The sequence below is a fragment of the Pteronotus mesoamericanus genome, unplaced genomic scaffold (genome assembly GCF_021234165.1).
Source record: "Pteronotus mesoamericanus isolate MK-2021 breed Mesoamerican mustached bat unplaced genomic scaffold, CSHL_Meso_final contig_59, whole genome shotgun sequence".
Taxonomy (NCBI): Eukaryota; Metazoa; Chordata; class Mammalia; order Chiroptera; family Mormoopidae; genus Pteronotus; species Pteronotus mesoamericanus.
The window spans coordinates 6,506,704-6,512,839 of NW_026555206.1; the positions used below are offsets into that span (position 1 = coordinate 6,506,704).

The 6,136-nt window shown below is 41.5% G+C and overlaps 1 pseudogene; it reads left to right on the forward strand.

The window, feature by feature from the left end:
- The first annotated feature begins 578 nt into the window (after positions 1–578).
- LOC129076310 (40S ribosomal protein SA-like) lies at positions 579–1,836 on the forward strand (annotated as a pseudogene).
- The last annotated feature ends 4,300 nt before the right edge of the window (positions 1,837–6,136 follow it).

A 6,136-nucleotide genomic window follows, 5' to 3' on the forward strand; every position in this document is an offset into this window, starting at 1 on the left:
CTTTGGAGCCCAGAGGCCTTTGTGGGGCCCCTCTGCGTCCCCCTGGTGCTGGGCTTCTGCCTGTGCCTCTTCTCGCAACCACTATGCAGCCTTTTAACCACCCTAGAGCCCTCTCTAATTCCATGGACTAATTGGAAACAATAAAGCTTTTTTGCAGCAGCAAAAAAAAAAAAAAAAAAAGAAAAAAAAGAAAAGAAAAAGAAAAAGAAAGAAAGAAAGAAAGAAAAAAGCAATCTAGCACTTAAAGAAGTTGAACTGAAAACTCATCAGTAAGTTATTTGTAATTGAGATAGAAATATCTAGTGGATATCCTAGGTGCCAGCTTGTTTTCCACCCGCCCTCTCCTTTTATCCTCACAATACTCCTAGGCGGTTGGGATTATTGTCTCCATTTTACTGAGGACTCAGGCTCAGTGGGTGTGTGCTTTGACTGAAGCTACATGACAACTTATAGTGAAAGAGGCATAAATTCTAAGGGTGTTGAAAATTTTGACCTGAAATCTGGAGCAGCAGAGATGTTATTAGAAGACCTTGGGTGCATCTTTTTGCTTCAGGAGAGCAAAAAGACCTCATAGCATGATGGAAGCATACTCCCTTTGGAAGGCAATTACTGAGCTGAGTATCCTAGGTAGTTCAGGAGCCAGTAAATGGTCACTGGGAGCCTCTGAGATGGATTTGCCCTAACCCACCGCAAAAGTGAAGACTCCTGCTGATCCTTCATGCCCTGTCTTCAGAGACGCCTTCCCAACCTGCCATTTGTTCCACTTCTGGGGAACTCTGTCACTCTCTCTTTTGTTTGAACTAGGAGGAGACCTTTGTTGGGTTAAGACTGAGTTTTTGACTTTCTGAGCTACCAAGAGCAGGGCGCGTACAGCATTGTTCTCAGTTCCCACATAACTTAAAGTGAAACTTTCATAAAGTCCAGAGCCCTTGATGTCCTTCAAATGAAGAAAGAGGATGTTCTCAAATTCCTTACAGCTGGAACCCACTTAGGTGACACCAACCTTCACTTTCAAATGGAACCGTATATCTACAAAAGGAAGTGATGTCATCTACCTCACAAATCTGAAGAGAACCTGGGAGAAGCTTCTTCTGGCAGCCTGTGCCATTGTTGCCATTGAAAACCCTGCTGGTATCAGTGTCATAGCATCCAGGAATAGCAGCCAGTGAACTGTGCTGGTTTGCTGCTGCCACTGGAGCCATTCCTATTGCTGGCTGCTTCACTCCTGGAAACATGACTAACCAGATCCAGGCAGCCTTCCAGGAGCCGAGACTTCTGGTGGTTATCAATCTCAGGACTGACTACCAGCCTCTCACAGAGGCATCTTATGTTAACCTGCCTACCATTGCTCTTTGTCACACAGACCCTCCTTTGCATTGTGTGGACACTGCCATCCCTGGCAACAACAAGGTGGAGGATGTCAGTGCCAGATTTGGTATAATGTGATCAAAATGCAGCTCACTCAGTGGTTCTGATGTGGTGGATGCTGGCCTGGGAAGTTCTGTGCGTGTGTGGCACCATCTCCCATGAACACCCATGGGAGGTCCTGCCTGATCTCTACTACTATGGAGGTCCTGAAGAGATTGAGAAGGAAGAGAAATTTTCTGCTGAAAAGGCTGTGACCAAGGAGGAATTTCAGAGTGAATGGACTGCTCTGGTTTCCCAGTTCACTGCTGTTCAGCCTGAGATCGCTGACTGGCCTGAAGGCTTGCAGGTGCCCTGTCTGCCTATTCAGCAGTTTCCTACTGAAGACTGGAGCCTGCTACTGAAGACTGGTCTGCAGCCCCCACTGCCCAGGTCACTGAGTGGGTAGGAACAACCACTGAGTGGTCTTAAGCTGTTCTTCCACAAAATTTTAACAGGATGGAAATAAGGTTGACAAGAAAAAAACAGTTTCTAACAAAAAAAAAAATTGAGTTTTGAATTGTTTTACAGTGGCTAGCATACCTAGACGGTCATACCCACCAAAACTGCACGCAATGAGGAAGAAGCTACTGCCGAAAAAGAAAACCAAGAAAGTCATGTCTTCTACCTGGACAAAATAGTCAATATTTCTTTATGCCTTCTAGATTTATTGACATGTATAGCTGCCAAGATTATGAAAATACTTTTTATATATTTTCAAGGACTTCATGTGTCAGCCAGCCTCCAAGATAGCTCTTACGATTGTTGTTCCTAATATTCATACCCTCATATAATCTCTTTCACGGTGCCAGACTTGGTACAATGTGACCAAAAGAATATGGCAGAAATAATACTATGTCATTTCTGACAGTAGTTTGTAAACCAGTGTGCTTTCAATCTTGGGCTCTCTTTCTCTTTTTGGCCACTCACTTTTGGAGGAAGTCAGCTGCCATACTGTTAGGACATTCAGATAAGCTATGAAGGTACCCCTGGCAAGGAACAAGGTCTTCAGCCAACAGCCACTGGAATTAAGGCCTTCCAACAACTACATGAGTGATCTTGGAAATGAATCCCTTTCCATTTGAACCTTCAGATGTCTGTAGCTTGGGCTTACATCTTGACTACAACCTCATAAAAGACTTCCAGCCAGAACTGTCTAGCTACTAAATTTGGGTTAATTTGTTATACAGAAATAGAGAACTAATCCAGTTTGTTGTTTTTTAAGATGGGTAAATTTTGGGTCCATTTTGCAACCTCTTTTTATTCACACTATGAGGTGTAGATCAAACTTCTTTTAAATGAATAGTCGGTAGTAACAACATCATTTATTGAGACTTCCATCCTTTCTACTACAACTTGAAATGCTATATTTTATTTATTATTTAACCATATTATAGTGAGACTCTTGGTGTCTTGGTGTCCAAACTCCCTTTTCCAGGCTGGTACACTTACCTCCTTGCTGCCAGGGCCCTTGACTGCTAAAGCCCACACTTGCATTGTTTTAGACAGTGTTGACCTCAACTTATGGGAGCTGGCTTACCCAGTGATTCCTGGGAAGTCACCCCACCCCACCCCATGCATGCCACTGACTGATGGATACAGGGTGCACTAGGCCACTGAAGCTGGAAACTTCTGTGGTGCCAGTCATGCTCCAGAGCCCACAAATGATCAGGCTGAGGCTAGGCTTTTGTTGAATCCACAGCGTGTCTAGCTTCTTCTCCCATCCTATCCTGCTTTTCTTACTCCTCAAGAGTTCAGAGAACTCTCCCGCAGCAAATCACTGCACAAGAATCTCAAAGTCAGGCTATGATGTTATGGAGCCGTCTTGAAGTTATGTGTATACAAGGCTCTGTTTCTGGACCATTTGCTTTGATCCATTGAAATTCTTTCCCAGTATCACAGTGTTTTGAATTTTTTTTTAAGCTTCTGTAAAATGATCCATAAGTTGCCATTCATTATTTTTATTACTTTATTTATTTATTTAATTTATAAATCATGTTTATTCTATTACAGTTGTCTCAACTTTTACCCCTTTAACCTCCTCCACCCATCCCACCCCCACCCCCCACTCCCACAGTCAGTTCCCACTCTGTTGTCCATGTCCATGGGTCATTCATACATGTTCTTCATCTAGTCCTTTCCCCTTCTTTCCACAATTGTCCTCTTCCCTCATCCCCTCTGGTCACTTTCAGTCTGCTCCATGTTTCCGTGCCTGTGGTTTACTTTGTTTGTTAGTTTATTTTGTTGAATAGGTCCACTTATAGGTGAGATCACATGGTATTTTTCTCTCACCAACTGGCTTATTTCACTTAGCTTAATATTCTCCAGTTCCATCTATGGTGTCACAAAATGTAGCAGTTCCATCTCTCTCTCTCTCTTTCTTAAATGCAGATTGATTTTGTTTATTTTTTTAAATGTCAGTTACTTATATTAAAAAAATTTAAAACCCTTATAGCGTCAGCAATTAAACCAATATGACACCAGCACAGAAATAATCAAGTAGTTATGAAATATAATGAACATTCTAGAGACAAATGTATATATCTGTCTAACAATATATGATTACATTGATTATTCAAGTCAATGGGTAAAATAATGCTTATTCAACAAATAAGGTGCATGAACCACAATTACTTGAAATAAAACAAATATAGAGCCCTATTTCACACGTTATACAAGAAATATTCAGATGAGTTAAAAATCAATATGTAGAATTTAAGCAGTTTTAGGAGAAAATACAAACTAATATTTTTCATGACCTGAAGTAAAATATTCAAACCCAGAAGCTATAAAGTAAATATTGACATTATGACTATATTAAACATTTAACTATATAGTAATATACATATAAAAAAGTTAAAGGACCAGGAATAGAAAAGTATTTGCCACACATCTGAGAAAGGGTTAATCGTTGTTTTGTTTTGTTTTTTTAGGGAAAAAAACTCTACAAACCTTTCATTGATAAATGGATAAAGAATACCAAAAAGTCATTTAAACCTTTCTTAAAAAAATAATAGAAGTAGGCAAGAAATATAGTAAAACAGGTTTAGTTTCAACAAATAATAAAGGAACAATTAAAATAACATCATTGTCACAATCAGATTAATGAGTATTAAAAATATTGGTAATATCAAGTATTGGCAACTCTGAAAGGAACTGGGTATTCATACTCTTTTTTTTTCATCTTAAAGCAGTCCCTTTAGCATATTTTTGCAGTGCTGGTTTGGTGAAGGTGTATTCTTTTAGCCTTCTTTTGTCTGGGAAACTCCTTATTTTGCCTTCCATTTTAATTGAGAGCCTTGCTGGGTAGAGCAGTCTTGGTTGCAGGCCTTTGCTTTTCATGACTTGGAATATTTCTTGCCACTCCCTTCTGGTTTGCAGTGTTTCTGCTGAGAAGTGAGATGCTAGCCGTATTGGGACTCCCTTATATGTTACTACCTCTTTCTCTCTTGCTTGCTTTAGGATTCTCTGTTCGTCTTTGATGTTTGCCATTTTGATAATGATGTGTCTTGGAGTGGGCCTCACTGGGTTCCTCTTAAATGGGACCCTCTGTGCTTCCTGGACTTGTGTGACTTTCTCTCTCCTCAAATTAGGGAAGTTTTCTATCATTACTTTCTCAAACATGTTCTCTATCCCTCCTCTTCTTCCCCTTCTGGTATCCCTATTATAGGGATATTATTACATTTCAGGTTGTCCTGCATTTCCCTAAATGCCTCTTCACTCTTTTGGAGTCTTTTTTCATTTTCTTGCTCTTTTTGGGAGCTTTTTTCTACCTTGTCCTCCAGCTCTCTTATTCGGTCCTCGGCTTCATCTAGCCTGCTTTTGATTCCTTCTACTGTGGTCTTCAATTCAGAAATTGTATTCTTCATTTCCTCTTGTCTCTTATTGATAGTTCCAATGTCCTTTTTCATGCTTATATAATTTGCAGTAAGTCCTCGTAGTTTCCATGTAGTTTTTTGTAATTCTCTCTGAGCACATTGAGCTCATTGAGCTTCCTTAGAACCACTGCTTGGAACTCAATATCTGATAGTTTACTTGCCTCTATTTCATTTATTACTCTTTCTGGGTATTCCTCTTTTCCCTTCGAGTGGGGAGTATTTCTTTGTTTTCCATTATTCATGAGACTCTTCTCCTTTGCTTCTGTTTCTTAAATTGATCTGTCTTGATTTCCTGACTTTGTGGTGTGAACTTCTATGGTTGGAGACCACTGTTTTTACTTTCTGGATCTGCCTCTGATGATGTCAGATGCTGACCCTGTCTGACCTTAGGCAGTCTGTTCGAGACTTCCAGGAATCTACTATTTGTGGCTGTCTCCTTCAGCTGTTAATCTATTCTCTCCGCACTCAGCAGGCCACCTTAGACAGCCCAGGGTGGAGTGGAGTCCCTCCTGGAACAAGGTTATTGGGTCCTTTCACGCTGCTGCCCTATGGGGGAGGAGTCTGCACTGGGATCCCGCAGGCTACTCTCTCTGTTCTCTCTCCAAAGCCTCTTTCCCCAGTCTCTCCTCAAGTGTTGCCAGACCTCTCTGTGCCCCCTTTCGCCAGGGATTTACTGTCTGCAGCTGCCACTCTGCACACAGTAGGCAGCTTAGACACTAAGGGGTGGGGTGGAATCCCACCTGGGGGTGGCACTATTGGGTCCTTCCATGCAGGTGCTGCTCAGGGGGCGTGGTCTCTGCCTGAGCAAGATGGCTGCTGCTGCATGAGGGATGAGTCAACACCCAGATCCTGCC